This window comes from Leopardus geoffroyi, chromosome C1, assembly GCF_018350155.1.
Source record: "Leopardus geoffroyi isolate Oge1 chromosome C1, O.geoffroyi_Oge1_pat1.0, whole genome shotgun sequence".
In the NCBI taxonomy this organism is placed as follows: Eukaryota; Metazoa; Chordata; class Mammalia; order Carnivora; family Felidae; genus Leopardus; species Leopardus geoffroyi.
Genome location: NC_059328.1, coordinates 88377651 through 88394589, shown reverse-complemented (window position 1 = coordinate 88394589; position 16939 = coordinate 88377651). Strand labels below are relative to the sequence as shown.

The 16939-nt window shown below is 37.8% G+C and overlaps 1 long non-coding RNA gene across 1 annotated transcript in view; it reads left to right on the top strand.

The window, feature by feature from the left end:
* Nucleotides 1-15731, top strand: part of LOC123598346 — a 66742-nt gene extending 51011 nt beyond the window's left edge. Inside the window, exons 3-4 of the long non-coding RNA XR_006712557.1 lie at nt 14522-14574; nt 15631-15731. This is a non-coding gene — a long non-coding RNA (uncharacterized LOC123598346). The remainder of the gene's footprint in view (nt 1-14521; nt 14575-15630) is intronic.
* The last annotated feature ends 1208 nt before the right edge of the window (nt 15732-16939 follow it).

Below are 16939 nucleotides of genomic sequence, written 5' to 3'. Positions count from 1 at the left end.
TCATATTTCCACTACAAGACAAAGATAGCAACTTATTTTTTACAATGCTATGGTCTTTGGAACATATTTTTATTGAAACAATCCAGGTCTTTTTGCCTTTCTATTTCCAATGCCATTTATTTGTCACTACTTAATGATGTTGCTCTCTCATCCATAATGTTGCTCTAAATAGTGACTTCCAATTCTTCTCTCAAACTGTGTTTTATTTGATGACATTCATGCAAGTCTTATTCAGAGCATGCAGGAAATATAATGATAATTTATTTTTTGGTTTTGTTAAGCTTACCATGTGGAATTTTATAGCATAAATATAGAGCAACCCATTTATAACAATGCTTCTCTTAAACTCTAGGACACAATAATTGCAGTCCTAAAAATGTGATCTCATTTAATGTAGACTGCACCTGTACCTACATATACTGGCAGTGATGAGAGGAAAGATGAGGAACATTAGGAACAGTGCAAGAAAAGTGGTCCTAGTTGTACAATGATTGATTGTCTTTCACCTAGAAAGGCTTAAAACTTATCTGGAAGAGCATGAAATCACATCAATTAAAGGCAAGAGAGGACGTTGATTGAAAGAACCCATTGGGGGCGCCTGGGTGAGTCAGTCGGTTAATTGCCCGCCTTCAGCTCAGATCATGATCTCCCAGTTTGAGTGTGAGCCCTGTGTCAGGCTCTGTGCTGACAGCTGAGAGCCTGGAGCCTGTTTTGGATTCTGTGTCTCCCTCTCTCTACCCCTCCTCAGCTTCTGTGCTATCTCTTTCTGTCTCTCATTCAAAAATAAATAAACATTAAAAAAAAGAAGAAGAAGAAAGAACCTATTGGTATTACAGAACAATAGTGTTGAAAGCCCTCAAAGAAGATATGCATACCACCCCTGGAGGATAAGATGGCTTAACACATGGGTGGAGTCGGCAAAGAGAGTAAACACCCAGGATGTCAGGGGCAGGATATTCAGAGTAAAAAATGTCTGCTGCCAGTCCCACCTCCCTTGGGTGTTGTTGACCAAAGTTGGCACAGCAGTTAAACTATATACAATTGATATCTATGCACAAGGCCATACATAAAGCTCAAGACCAATGTTCTGTGAAAGACTAATATATCTCATAGCCTTGAACTTGGCCTGTATTTGAAATGCCCTCAAAAATTATATCAATAGGATTCTGGAGGCCAATCTTACATTAAAGAAATACTACCCCAGCCAGTAGAAATGATTGGTTTGCTAAGCCACCTTCCAGGAAACAGAGACCAACTATGGTTCCTATAAGTATAAACCCAAAACTATTCATGCCATCTAGTCAAGACCACACTTAGGGTAGAGAGTTGGAGGGGTGCCTGGGTGGTTCAGCCAGTTGAGTGTACGACTCTTGATTTAGGTTCAGGTCATGATCTCACAGTTCATGGGTTCAAGCCCTATGTCAGGCTCTGTGCTGACACTACAGAGCCTGCTTAGGATTCTCTCTCTTCTCTATCTCTCCTCCTCCTCCTCTCTTTCTCTCTCTCAGTAAATAAATAAACTTAAAACAAAACAAAACAAAAACAAGGATAGAGAGTTGAAGAGTTCTCCAAAGGGGAAAAGTAGGGATCAACTTCTTTGTGGGTGCTGGGCTGGGCTTGAGAGGCCCTGCCCAAACGGCCTTGACAAGATACTCTAAATTATGGAGTGCTTCAGTTGTGGGGACTCAAACAATGGCCCTACTATCCCATATGGGACTGATTCTTCACAAGACTTTTAGTCTCTCTGAGATCCTTAAGTTGTATAGCAGGGATCACTACTTAGTCTGACTTCTGAATCTTCTGTAAACTTATTGACATAAGCCATTCCCCAAGACATAATCAAATTAGTCATTAAATGATATCTTATGCCAAGTTACAAGTCAATTTTCTTAAAAATTTAAAATCCTGTCTATATCTAGCATGTTTCCCAGATCCCCTCCAATTTTAGCCTTCCCCCATTAATCATAATAGTATCTGTACTCAGAAGACTTGAAAGAGTGGGCCTACAAATGGAAGCTTTGCCCTATATTCAAAGGTGTTTTTCCTCAGGGTTTTATCAACTGATCTTTTTTTTCTTTCTAATATATTTTTAGCATTTTATGACCTACAGCACACAATTGTTAACAGATATATTCTTGGCTCTCGACAAACATCTTGTCACCAAGGATAGCGTCTCTGATGTTAGACAAATGTAAATATTACATATCAAGCCTTATCTCATTCATCATGTCACTACAATCAATTCTAAAAGAGAACTGAAAGAATCAAAGATTTTAAAAATAAACATAATATATTGAAGAGTGACAATATAGTATCCAATGCATTTGCTGATTACTCACCTCTAATTAGGTTGAGTATACACTATAGTTCTTCCAATTCTGTTTCATGATCCTCACCTTTAAACCCTCAGTAACTAACCATGTTAGCTACTTTTCAGACTTTTGTTTTAATTCCTCCCATAGCTTTTAGATATTCCTCTTTGTACCTGTTTCTTTTTCCTAAGTGCTCACCCTACAGATTACAATATGCATCTTTAATTTATCACAGCATATTTCAAGTTAATATTTTGTCACCTCACAAAAAGTGAAATGATCTTAGTAATAGTAATCTTTTGTTTTAATATATGAAATTTATTGTCAAATTGGTTTCCATACAACACCCAGTGCTCATCCCAAAAGATGCCCTCTTCAATACCCATCACCTACCCTCCCCTCCCTCCCACCCCCCATCAACCCTCAGTTTGCTCTCAGTTTTTAAGAGTCTCTTATGCTTTGGCTCTCTCCCACTCTAAACTCTTTTTTTTTTCCTTCCCCTCCCCCATGGGTTTCTGTTAAGTTTCTCAGGATCCACATAAGAGTGAAAACATATGGTATCTGTCTTTCTCTGTATGGCTTATTTCACTTAGCGTAACACTCTCCAGTTCCATCCACGTTGTTACAAAGGGCCATATTTCATTATTTCTCATTGCCACGTAGTACTCCATTGTGTATATAAACCACAATTTCTTTATCCATTCATCAGTTGATGGACATTTAGGCTCTTTCCACAATTTGGCTATTGTTGAGAGTGCTGCTATAAACATTGGGGTACAAGTGCCCCTATGCATCAGTACTCCTGTATCCCTTGGGTAAATTCCTAGCAGTGCTACTGCTGGGTCATAGGGTAGGTCTATTTTTAATATTTTGAGGAACTTCCACACTGCTTTCCAGAGTGGTTGCACCAATTTGCATTCCCACCAACAGTGCAAGAGGGTTCCTGTTATCCACATCCTCTCCAGCATCTATAGTCTCCTGATTTGTTCATTTTGGCCACTCTGACTGGCGTGAGGTGGTATCTGAGTGTGGTTTTGATTTGTATTTCCCTGATGAGGAGCGACGTTGAGCACCTTTTCATGTGCCTGTTGGCCATCCGGATGTCTTCTTTAGAGAAGTGTCTACTCATGTTTTCTGCCCATTTCTTCACTGGGTTGTTTTTCGGGTGTGGAGTTTGGTGAGCTCTTTATAGATTTTGGATACTAGCCCTTTGTCCGATATGTCATTTGCAAACATCTTTTCCCATTCCTTTGGTTGCCTTTTAGTTTTGTTGAGTGTTTCCTTTGCTATGCAGAAACATTTTATCTTCATGAGGTCCCAATAGTTCATTTTTGCTTTTAATTCCCTTGCCTTTGGGGATGTGTCAAGTAAGAAATTGCTACGGCTGAGCTCAGAGAGGTCTTTTCCTGTTTTCTCCTCTAGGGTTTTGATGGTTTCCTATCTCACATTCAGGTCCTTTATCCATTTTGAGTTTATTTTTTTGAATGGTGTAAGAAAGTGATCTAGTTTCATCTTCTGCATGTTGCTGTCCAGTTCTCCCAGCACCATTTGTTAAAGAGACTGTCTTTTTTCCATTGGATATTCTTTCCTGCTTTGTCAAAGATGAGTTGGCCATACTTTTGTGGGTCTAGTTCTGGGGTTTCTATTCTATTCCATTGGTCTATGTGTCTGTTTTTGTGCCAATATCATGCTGTCTTGATGACTACAGCTTTGTAGTAGAGGCTAAAGTCTGGGATTGTGATGCCTCCTGCTTTGGTCGTCTTCTTCAAAATTCCTTTGGCTATTTGGGGCCTTTTGTGGTTCCATATGAATTTTAGTATTGCTTGTTCTAGTTTCGAGAAGAATGCTGGTGCAATTTTGATTGGGATTGCATTGAATGTGTAGATAGTTTTGAGTAGTATTGACATTTTAACAATATTTATTCTTCCAACCCATGAGCACGGAATGTTTTTCCATTTCTTTATATCTTCTTCAATTTCCTTCATAAGCTTTCTATAGTTTTCAGCATACAGATCTTTTACATCTTTGGTGAGATTTATTCCTAGGTATTTTATGCTTCTTGGTGCAATTGTGAATGGGATCAGTTTCTTTATTTGTCTTTCTGTTGTTTCATTATTAGTGTATAAGAATGCAACTGATTTCTGTACATTGATTTTGTATCCAGCAACTTTGCTGAATTCATGTATCAGTTCTAGCAGACGTTTGGTGGAGTCTATCGGATTTTCCATGTATAATATCATGTCATCTGCAAAAAGGAAAGCTTGACTTCATCTTTGCCAATTTTGATGCCTTTGACTTCCTTTTGTTGTCTGATTGCTGATGCTACTAGAATTTCCAACACTATGTTAAACAACAGTGGTGAGGGGCACCTGAGTGGCGCAGTCGGTTAAGCGTCCGACTTCAGCCAGGTCACGATCTCGCGGTCCGTGAGTTCGAGCCCCACGTCGGGCTCTGGGCTGATGGCTCAGAGCCTGGAGCCTGTTTCCGATTCTGTGTCTCCCTCTCTCTCTGCCCCTCCCCTGTTCATGCTCTGTCTCTCTCTGTCCCAAAAATAAATAAACGTTGAAAAAAAAAATTAAAAAAAAAAAACAAACAACAACAACAGTGGTGAGAGTGGACATCCCTGTCGTGTTCCTGATCTCAGGGAAAAAGCTCTCATTTTTTCCCCCATTGAGGATGATGTTAGCTGTGGGCTTTTCAAAAATGGCTTTTATGATGTTTAAGTATGTTCCTTCTATCCTGACTTTCTCGAGGGTTTTTATTAAGAAAGGATGTTGAATTTTGTCAAATGCTTTTTCTGCATTGATCAACAGGATCATATGGTTCTTATCTTTTCTTTTATTAATGTGATGTATCACGTTGATTGATTTAGGGATGTTGAACCAGCCCTGCATCCCAGGAATGAATCCCACTTGATCATGGTGAATAATTCTTTTTATATGCCGTTGAATTCGATTTGCTAGTACCTTATTGAGAATTTTTGCATCCATATTCATCAGGGATATTGGCCGGTAGTTCTCTTTTTTTACTGGGTCTCTGTCTGGTTTAGGAATCAAAGTAATGCTGGCTTCATAGAATGAGTCTGGAAGTTTTCCCTCCCTTTCTATTTCTTGGAATAGCTTGAGAAGGATAGGTATTATCTCTGCTTTAAACGTCTGGTAGAACTCCCCTGGGAAGCCATCTGGTCCTGGACTCTTATTTGTTGGGAGATTTTTGATAACCGATTCAATTTCTTCGCTGGTTATGGGTCTGTTCAAGCTTTCTATTTCCTCCTGATTGAGTTTTGGAAGAGTGTGGGTGTCAGGAATTTGTCCATTTCTTCCAGGTTGTCCAATTTGTTGGCATATAATTTTTCATAGTATTCCCTGATAATTGTTTGTATCTCTGAGGGATTGGTTGTAATAATTCCATTTTCATTCATGATTTTATCTATTTGGGTCATCTCCCTTTTCTTTTTGAGAAGCCTGGCTAGAGGTTTGTCAATTTTGTTTATTTTTTCAAAAAACCAACTCTTGGTTTCGTTGATCTGCTCTACAGTTTTTTTTAGATTGTATATTGTTTATTTCTGTTCTGATCTTTATTATTTCTTTTCTTCTGCTGGGTTGGGGTGTCTTTGCTGTTCTGCTTCTATTTCCTTTAGGTGTACTGTTAGATTTTGTATTTGGGGTTTTTCTTGTTTCCTGAGATAGGCCTTGGATTGCAATGTATTTTCCTCTCAGGACTGCCTTCGCTGTATCCCAAAGCGTTTGGATTGTTGTATTTTCATTTTCGTTTGTTTCCCTATATTTTTAAATTTCTTCTCTAATTGCCTGGTTAACCCATTCATTCTTTAGTAGGCTGTTCTTTAACCTCCATGCTTTTGGAGGTTTTCCAGACTTTTTCCTGTGGTTGATTTCAAGCTTCATAGCGTTGTGGTCTGAAAGTATGCATGGCATGATCTCAATTCTTCTCTACTTACGAAGGGCTGTTTTGTGACCCAGTATGTGATCTATCTTGGAGAATGTTCCATGTGCACTTGAGAAGAAAGTATATTCTGTTGCTTTGGGATGCAGAGTTCTAAATATATCTGTCAAGTCCATCTGATCCAATGTATCATTCAGGGCCCTTGTTTCTTTATTGACCGTGTGTCTAGATGATCTATCCATTGTTGTAAGTGGGGTATTAAAGTCCCCTCAATTACCACATTCTTGTCAATAAGGTTGCTTATGTTTGTGAGTAATTGTTTTATATATTTGGGGGCTCCTGTATTCAGCACATAGACATTTGGAATTGTTAGTTCTTCTTGATGGATAGACCCTGTGATTATTATATAATGCCCTTCTTCATCTCTTGTTACAGCTTTTTTTTTTATATATATATATTTTTAATCTTTAACGTTTATTTATTTTTGAGATAGAGAGAGACAGAGCATGAACAGGGGAGGGGCAGAGAGAGAGGGAGACACAGAATCTGAAACAGGCTCCAGGCTCTGAACTATAAGCACAGAGCCCGACGCGGGGCTCGAACTCACGGACCGTGAGATCATGACCTGAGCCGAAGTCGGACGCTTAACCCACCAAGCCACCCAGGCGCCCCGTTACAGCTTTTAATTTAAAGTCTAGTTTGTCTGATAGAAGTATGGCTGCGCCAGCTTTCTTGTGATTTCCAGTAGCATGATAAGTAGTTCTCCATCCCCTCACTTTCAACCTGAAAGTGTCCTCAGGTCTAAAATGAGTCTCTTGTAGACAACAAATAGATAGGTCTTGTTTTTTTATCCATTCTGATACCCTATGTCTTTTGGTTGGAGCATTTAGTCCATTTACATTCAGTGTTATTGTAGAAAGATATGGGTTTAGAGTCACTGTGATGTCTGTAGGTTTCATGCTTGTAGTGATGTCTCTGGTACTTTGTCTCACAGGATCCCCGTTAGGATCTCTTGTAGGGCTGGTTCAGTGGTGATGAATTCCTTCAGTTTTGTTTGTTTGGGAAGACCTTTATCTCTCCTTCTATTCTAAATGACAGATTTGCTGGATAGAGGATTCTTGGCTGCATATTTTTTCTGTTCATCACATTGAAGATTTCCTGCCATTCCTTTCTGGCCTGCCAAGTTTCAGTAGAGAGATCGGTCACGAGTCTTATAGGTCTCCCTTTATATGTTAGAGCACGTTTATCCCTAGCTGCTTTCAGAATTTTCTCTTTATCCTTGTATTTTGCCAGTTTCACTATGATATGTCGTGCAGAAGATCAATTCAAGTTACGTCTGAAGGGAGTTCTCTGTGTCTCTTGGATTTCAATGCCTTTTTCCTTCCCCAGATCGGGGAAGTTCTCAGCTATTATTTCTTCAATAATAGCACCTTTCCCTCTCTCTTCCTCCTCTGGAATACCAATTATGCGTAGATTATTTCTCTTTAGTGCATCACTTAGTTCTCTAATTTTCCCCTCATACTCCTGGATTTTTTTATCTCTCTTTTTCTCAGCTTCTTCTTTTTCCATAATTTTATCTTCTAGTTCACCTATTCTCTCCTCTGCCTCTTCAATCCGAGCCGTGGCCGTCTCCATTTTATTTTGCAGCTCATTGATAGCATTTTTTAGCTCCTCCTGGCTGTTCCTTAGTCCCTTGATCTCTGTAGCAATAGATTCTCTGCTGTCCTCTATACTGTTTTCAACCCCAGTGAGTAATTTTATGACTATTATTCTAAATTCACTTTCTGCTATATTGTTTAAATCCTTTTTGATCAGTTCATTAGCTGTCATTATTTCCTGGAGGTTTTTTTGAGGGGAATTCTTCCGTTTTGTCGTTTTGGCTAGTCCCTGGAGTGGTGCGGAACTGCAGGGCACTTCCCCTGTGCTGACTTGAATAACTTGCATTGGTGGGCGGGGCCACAGTCAGACCTGATATCTGCCCCCAGCCCACCGCTGGGGCAACAGTCAGACTGGTGGGTACCTTCTCTTCCCATCTCCTAGGGACAGGATTCACTGTGGGGTGGTGTGGCCCATCTGGGCTACTTGCACACTGCCAGACTTGTGGTGCTTGGGATCTGGCATATTAGCTGGGGTGGATCGGCAAGGTGCACGGGGGAGGGAGCGGCAGGCTCTGCTCACTTTTCCGTTGGTGATCCACTTCAGGAGGGGCCCTGCGGCACTGGGAGGGAGTCAGACCTGCCGCTGGAGAGATAGATCCGCAGAAGCACAGTGTTGACTGTTTGTGCGGTGCAAGCAAATTCCCTGACAGGAACTGTTCCCTTTGGGATTTGGCTGGGGGATGAGTGAGGGAGATGGTGCTGGTGAGCGCCTTTGTTCCCTGCCAAGCTGAGCTCTGTCGTCCTGGGCTCAACAACTCTCCCTCCCGTTGTCCTCCAGCCCTCCCGCTCTCCAAGCAGAGCTGTTAACCAATAATCTTCCAGATGTTAAGTCCTGTTTGCTCTCAGAACACACTCTGTCTGGCCCCTCCACTTTTGCAAGCCAGAAGGGGGCTCTGCTTTGCCGGTGGGCTGCCCCTCCACCCCCGCTCCCTTCTGCCACTCCAGAGAATCCGCTCTGCTAGTCTTCTGGTGGTTTTCTGGGTTATTCAGGCAGGTGTGGGTGGAATCTAAGTGATCCGCAAGACACGGTGAGCCCAGTGTCCTCCTACGCTGCCATCTTCCGACCAAGCCAGTAATAATCTTTATTATCCTGATAAACATTTGTTGCTAGTACCATTATATTTTCAGAAAATTGTTTTCCAGCTTAAAAACTTGAGTGTGACGATCTTTCTGAAACTTTTAGTCCTAATTTTAAAACTACTCTGTGCTTCTAGAATAAACTTAACTGATCACAATTATTTTAATTTAACTTAATTTAATTTAATTTAATTTAATTTAATTTAAATTGTTTTTTATATAGAGAGAACATGATCAGGGAAAAGATGCAGAGGGTCAGAGAGAGGAGAGGGAGAATCTCAAGCATGCTCCACACTCAGTGCAGAGTCTATTGTGGGGCTCAATCCCACTACCCTGGGATCATGAACTGAACCAAAATCAAAATCAGACATTCAACTGACTGAGCCACCCAAGCACCCTACAATATTTTATTTTTAAAATTCATTGTAGGAGTCAGTTTGGATATATTTTGTTTATAATTTTGGAATGCATGTTTGTGAGTTCAATAAGCCACAGTTTACTTCCTAGAACTGTCTTTGTAATGTTTGTTATCAAGTTTTTATTAGCTTCATAAAGGAAAATGGGGGTGCTTCTTTTCTCTATACCTAAAATTATATTTGTGAAAGACTATAATTATTTATTATTTTTTAAAAAAGTTTTTAAATGCTTTTTATTTATTTTGAGACAGACAGAGACAGAGCATGAGCAGGGGAGGGGCAGGGAGAGGGAGACACAGAATCTGAAGCAGGCTCCAGGCTCTGAGCTGTCAGCACAATGCCTGATGCAGGGCTCGAACCCACAGACTGTGAGATCATGACCTGAGCTGAAGTCGGATGCTTAACTGACTGAGCCACCCAGGCACCCCTATTTATTCTTTTTTTAAACATTTATTTATTTTTGAGAAAGAGAGAGAAAGAGAGAACACAAGCTGGGGAGGGGCAGAGAAAAGGAGAGACACAGAATGGGAAGCAGGCTCCAGGCTCTGAGCTGTCAGTGCAGAGCCCCATGCGGAGCCCAGATTCACGGACCGTGAGATCATGACTTGAGCCAAAGTCAGATGCTTAACTGATTGAGCCATCCAGGCGCCCCTATAATTATTTGTTTCTTAAATGTTTGATAGAACTTGCTGGCCTAATTATTTGTGCTTAAAGTTTTCTTTATTGAAAGATTTAATTGTGATCCAATTTTTAAAATAAACGTAGCACTTTTCTATTTTCATTCACTTTTTTGATTCAGATTCAGTAGGGTGTTTCTAGGAATTTTTCTAGTCCACCTATTTTCAAAGCTGTTGTAAAAATAATTGTTATATCTTTTATTATAATTTTAATGCCAGCAGCAAGTGCAATTAGTTATGTCCCCATTTCATTTCCAATCCTCTTTATTTGGGCCTTCCCTCTTTTTACTTGATCAATTTTATGACTTTTCTTGATTTTATAAATTTTTGCAAGACCAACTTTTTTTTTATTGAACATCATCTGTTTTTGTTTTTAATCTTATTATTTCCTTTCTTTTTTTTGACAGAATCCCTTTTTTATTTTGTTTTTTCATTTTTTTTATTTTTATTTTTTTAATAGTGACTACAAGACACTTTATATTTTTGAACTTTCACAAAAATTTTAATATGACCCAAACTTGATATGAAAAGTACATGATAATTATTGAGCTATAATATTTTATCTTTTTTTAGTCACATGGTTCATTTTATTTGTTTTTATTATTTAAATTCCAGTTAGTTAACAGTGTAATATTAGTTTCATGTGTACAATATAGTTATTCATCACTTCAGTACTACACCTGGTGATTATCACACACATGCACACACACACAGAGTTCTAAAATGAGCTCAAATGTGTGTCTTCTTTGTGGTTAAGTAATATTCCATTATATATATATGTTATAGATGTAATATATATGTCACTTCTTATTCATTTATCAGTTGGTGAAAACTTGGGCTGTTTCATAATTTGGCTATTGTTGATTATGCTGCTATAAACATCAGGATGCTTGTATCCCTTTGAATTAGTATTTTTGTATTCTTTGGGAAATTACCTAGTAGTGCAATTGCTGGATCATAGGGTAGTTCTATTTTTAACTTTTTGAGGAATCTCCATACTGTTTTCCAGAGTGGCTGTACCAGTTTGCATTCCCACCAACAGAGCAAGAGCGTTCCCCTTTCCCCACATCCTTGCCAACATCTGTTGTTTCTTGTGTGTTTTTTTTATTAAGTTTATTTATTTATTTCGAGAGAGAGAGAATACATGTACATGCATGTGCATGTGTGAGCAGGGGAGGAGCAGAGAGAGGTGTAGGGAGAGAATCCCAAACAGGCTCTACACTTTCAGCACAGAGCCTGATGTGGGGCTTGATCTTACCAACTGTGAGATCATGACCTGAGCCAAAATCAAGAGTTGGATGCTTAACTGACTGAGCCACCCAGGCACAACTGTGTTGTTGATTTTAGACATTATGACAGGCGTGAGGTAATATCTCATTGTAGTTTTGATGGGTATTTAACTGATGATGAGTGATGTTGAGCATCTTTTCATGTGTCTGTTGGCCATCTGTATGTCTTCTCTGGGAAAATCTATATTCATGTCTTCTGCCCATTTTTAAATTGAATTATCCATTTTTTTGAGTGTTGAGTTTTATAAGTTCTTTATATATTTTAAATACTAAACCTTTATCAGATATGTCATCTGTGAAGATCTTCTCCCATTCTGTCAGTTGCCTTTTAGTTTTGCTGATTGATTCCTTTTTTTGTGAACAAGCTTTTTATTTTATTGAAATCCCAATAGTTTATTTTTGCTTTTGTTTCCCTTGCCTCAGGAAACATATCTAGAAAGAAGCTGCTATGGCCGATGTCAGAGAGTTTACTACCTATGTTCTCTTCTAGGATTTTAATAGTTACCTATCTCACATTTAGGCTTTTCATCCATTTTGAATTTATTTTTTTGTGTATGAGGTAAGAAAGTGATCCAGTTTTATTCTCTTGCATGACTTGTCCAGTTTTCCCAACACCATTTGTTGAAGAGACAGTCTTTTTTCCATTGGATATCCTTTTCTGCTTTACCAAAGATGAGTTGACCATATAATTGTGGGCCCATTTCTGGGTTTTCCGTTCTGTTCCGTTGATCTGTGTGTCTGTGTTTGTGCCAGTACCATACTCTCTTGACTACAGCTTTGTAATATAGCTTGAAGTCTGGAATCATGATGCCTCCAGCTTTGCTTGTCTTTTTCAAGGTTACTTTGGCTATTTGAGGTCTTTTGTGGTTCCATAGAAATTGTAGGGTTGTTTGTTCTACCTCTTTGAAAAATGTTTGTGGTATTTTGACAGAGATTACGTTAAATGTGTATATTGCTTTGGGTAGTATAGACATTTTAACAATGTTTATTCTTCCAATCCATGAGCATGGAATGTCTTTCCATTTCTTTGTTTGATCTTCATTTTCTTTCATCAGTGTTTTATATTTTTCAGAGTACAGATCTTTTACCTCTTCGGTTAGGTTTATTCCTAGATCTCTTTTAGTTTTTGGCGCAATTTGGTGCCTTGATTTCTCTTTCTGCTGCTTCATTATTGGTTATAGAAATGCAAGGTTTCTCTACATTGATTTTGTATCCCTCGACTTACTGAATTTGTGTTACCAGTTCTAGCAGTTTTTTTGTGGAGTTTTTCAGGTTTTCTATATAGAGTATCATGTTATCTGCAAATACTGGAAGTTCGACTTCTTCTTGCTCATTTGGCTACCTTTTGTTTCTTTTTGTTGCCTGATTGTTGTGGCTAGGACTTCTGGTACTATGTAAAATAAGACATCCCTGAGATGAGAGTGGACATCCATGTCTTATCAATTTTATGATTTCTTGATAAATTGATAAATTGTCTTTATCAATTTTATGATGGTAGCGAAAAAGCTCTGTTTTTCCCTATTGGGGACGATGTTAGCTGTGGGTTTTTGTATATTGTCTTTATTATGTTGAGGTATATTCTAGCTAAACCTACTTTTTTGAGGGTTTTTATCACGAATGGATTATGAACTTTGTTAAATGCTTTTTCTGCATCTATTGGAAGGATCATATGGTTCTTTTCCTTTATTAATGTGGTGTGTCACATTGATTGATTTGAATTATTGAACCATTCTTAAAACCCAGGAATAAATCCCACTTGATCATGGTGCTCATGTGAATGAGTTTTTTAATATTAGATTCAATTTGCTAATATTGAGAATTTTTGCATCCTTGTTCAGTGATATTGTGATTCTCTTTTTTAGTGGATTCTGTATCTCATTTTGGTGTCAGGGTATTCCTGGACTCAAAGAGTAAATTTGGAAGTTTTTCTTCCTTTTCTGTTTTTTGGAATAGTTTGAGAATAAAATTAAAAAAAAATGATAATAGTAAAATAAAAATAAAAAGGAAGCTGTATACTATTTCCCCTAGAGCTAAAGCTTTTGCAGTGCTCTATGATCCAAAGACTTGGTGCATACAGAGGATTTGTGTTGGTCTTCCGGGGAAGAGCCTGTTGCACTGATTCTCAGAGGGACTTGCCCCAGTGTAGACACGCCTGCAGGGTGCAGGGGGATTGGTGTAGGTAGCTCCTGCCTCCACTAGGTGGCATTGTTTTGTCCCTGACTTTGATCAGTGCTACGGACAGGGTGAAAATGGCGTTGCCCTGCTTGCTTGACCCCTGAGTGGGGAGCTCATGCCCACCACCCTTCAGGAAGCCTTCACGAAAGAGCAGACTTTCACTTTTCTGTGTGTCCCTGGCCTCACCCTGCCTTCACCCTGCCTGCGTCTGAACTGTCCACCTGCCAGGCAGCACACTCCTGTGCTTTATGTCAAGTCTGTGGCTAGGCTCCATAACTCCAAATTTTAGGGATCCAAGGGTTTGGTCCTTCACTGATCCCCTGGGGGAGGGTCTCCCTGCACTACTGCCACCTGCAGGTTTGTTACTGGGGACATTATAGCTCAAACATATTCTATAATTGCCAAGCTCCTCTGAGAATAGGCCTACGTAAATCAGACAGAAAGGTATCATTGAAGTTAGGATTATGTTAGCCTACTGGCATGTAATGGAAAAGTGCCAAGGAGTGTAAGATGTTGACAAGAAAGTGTTTGAAGTATTAGGCCATAGTAAGGGGAAAATAAAGATATATCAATAATCTTGAGCACTCAGTGAGGTAAAAGATAAGTGAATAAATGGAAAGATAAGAGGTTGGAGTCAGAAAGTTACAATGTATTAATTTATACTTTTCAAGTGTTCATTAGAATGTCTAGTTTAAATAGAGGAAAATAACTAAAACTAAGAAGTTAGATTGAAAACTAGTCATTGGATTGATTAATTTTTTTGGCTGACTTGAGTCAGAAAGTTTTACCTTGAATATCCATTCAACTGTAACTTAATCAATATTGAAATATTTCCCAGTTTACTTGTATATAATTACAAAATTTAATACTGCAAACAATGAAATTTTATCTTTTATGGATTTATCAAAGTATATTGTCATTTAAAATCAATGAATTAATACTGCGTTAATAAAATAAATGTATACAATCTATTAAAAATAAGAAAGTTTTACAAGTTCTCATTTGTGCTTTTAGCTTGGAAAGAAGTCCATGGTGAATGAGGAAGAATATGCTGTTAATGCTCTAAGGTAAGACAGATTTATTCTTTTATATCAACTCATGTTCACACGTTTTTTAGAAAAAGAAGTCATACCCATAATATAATGTTTTTTTCCTTAATTTTACATAACAAAAATATTGCCATTAACATACATTTTAGGTTTTTCTTCTTTGGAGTTATCAAAATTTATTAATCTTTTTGAATAAATCAGCTAAGACCTTGTCAGATATCACTTTGTTTTTAAATTGGAATACACAGATATTTATGGAACCCATTGATTTGTGTGGGGTTTAAAGATTTAAAATATAAACTGGCACAGTGCGTCTAATATTTTAAACTTAATATTACAATTATACCACTGTTCTTCATTGGATAAACCTTTGACTCAGAGCAGCTACCTACAGATACTATGTTGTTGTTATAGTAGACCTGTAGAGGTCACTATTAACAGACAAATGAAAAGCATATTGGAATTACAGGTTAATATAGCTAAATCTGAAATTGTGTGTGCCCCAAATTACTAGAAAGACCATAGTACTCCCTTGAATAAAGACATTATAAGAATGTAACAAAAATTTAAATCAGAAATTTTTAGATAATTAAATGATGAAAGTAAATCTTACTACTTGGGTGAGAGAGTCACATCATATGATTTAAAATTTCCCATCTCTGCAGTTTCTTAAACAAATTGAAAGAAGAAAGACCCCTTAAATTTAGTTTTAAGAATTTTCTGTTGTTTATTTTGTCTAATATTTTGTATAATATTTATAAGAATATACAGCAAAAAGATAGATGAAAGCAGGACCTTGTTTGGATTCTCTAAACACAAGCTATATCTTATAAAGTGTAAATTTTACTTTATTAAAAACAAAAACCTGAGGAGATATTTCTAATAAAAAGTGGTATAAAGTAATCATTTTTAATGTTCATTCATATGGGTAGTTATCAGGTGGGTATATGTGGGGAAAGAGCAGGACTAGTCAATAGAGAAACCACCCTTACCACGCGAATGCCAGTAAAACCCCCTTAAAATGAAGGGAATCTGTCATCTTGTGTAAATTCTCTTCTGCTTCCATAAACACAGCCGTAATCAATTAAAGACCCACTTGTGAAGGAGCCATTGTTTGCAGTTCCATTCAGTTGCTGAGTTGTCTTTTAGGCTGCCCATGCGGAAACCCTGGTAAGGTGATGAGAAAGTTCAAAGCACCTAACTTTGCAATGTGGATTTTGTTATTGAAACTTCTCTTTATCTTTTTATTCATTTAAAAAAATGTAGTATATGTAGTGTATATGTTCATTGGTTATTTCAAGAAAGAGCAGGGACTTAACATAACAAAGGATGAAAATGATCTCATGACATAATTCTGTGCAACTATTAGATTACAATGCCTTATGAATTAGTTCAAGAGGAATCAATGTTGAAAATGTTTGCTAAGAAAATAAATAATATTACTTCTTCATAAGTCTGTTGATAGAAAGTGAGAGTGCTTTCTTCAACATTCAGTCATTATTTTTGGCATGACTGCCATTTTGTTTTTGTTCTCAACTCTCCCTACTTCTCTAATTTCAACTAGACAGTAGTATTACCACTGAAGTGTAGTCAGTATTTAGTCTTGATTGCCAGATTTGGGAGACTGTTGGAACTTTGCTAAAGAGGCAGATATAAAAATATTTCAGAAAGAATTTGGCATAAATGATTTAAAGACTTAACAAGATAAAAATGAATCAATATTAAATATTTAATGCTATTGATATATATAGAACTAGAGGGAGTAAACAAATAGTATAGTAATAAAAGTTACTTAATGCATGAAAGTAAATCCTCATAGAGCAAGCCTAAGGACTAAAAAAGAAATTACATAATGTTATTCTTAGAACCTCACCTTGTCAGAGTAGGAATCTGACTTTTGGGTCACCCTTAATCTTTTGCTTTCTAGGCAAAAATGGGCCAAATTTCTTCCCTGACTACCTAAAAAAATAACTTGTCATAGGCCTAGGGGAAGTCACATTCAACTATAGTCATATTCAAGTCAAATATAAAAGATTTTGGAATGGAAATATAGGAATAAGTGATCCAACAAGAATGTTTTCTTTCCTAAGATTTCCTTTGCTTTTCTAGATCAAATAAAGAAAATAAGCATTTTAGGAATACAATTCAATAAAACTGCCGAGTCTGTCACTGTTATACAAACTCCTAGGCCTCTCTCTTTTCCTTGAGTGACATGTCTGGGGAGTTTATAAGGAAGAGCCTCAGTGTCCAGACCAGCCACTCTACAGATGACTCAGGACACCTTCGCTAAATCCATTCATTACCCTGGCCCCTAGTGGGAGTTACAAGCGAAGCCTGCCAATTAGATGTTGGTAATGTGGACTCTGCTTTAGGGAATTGGGTA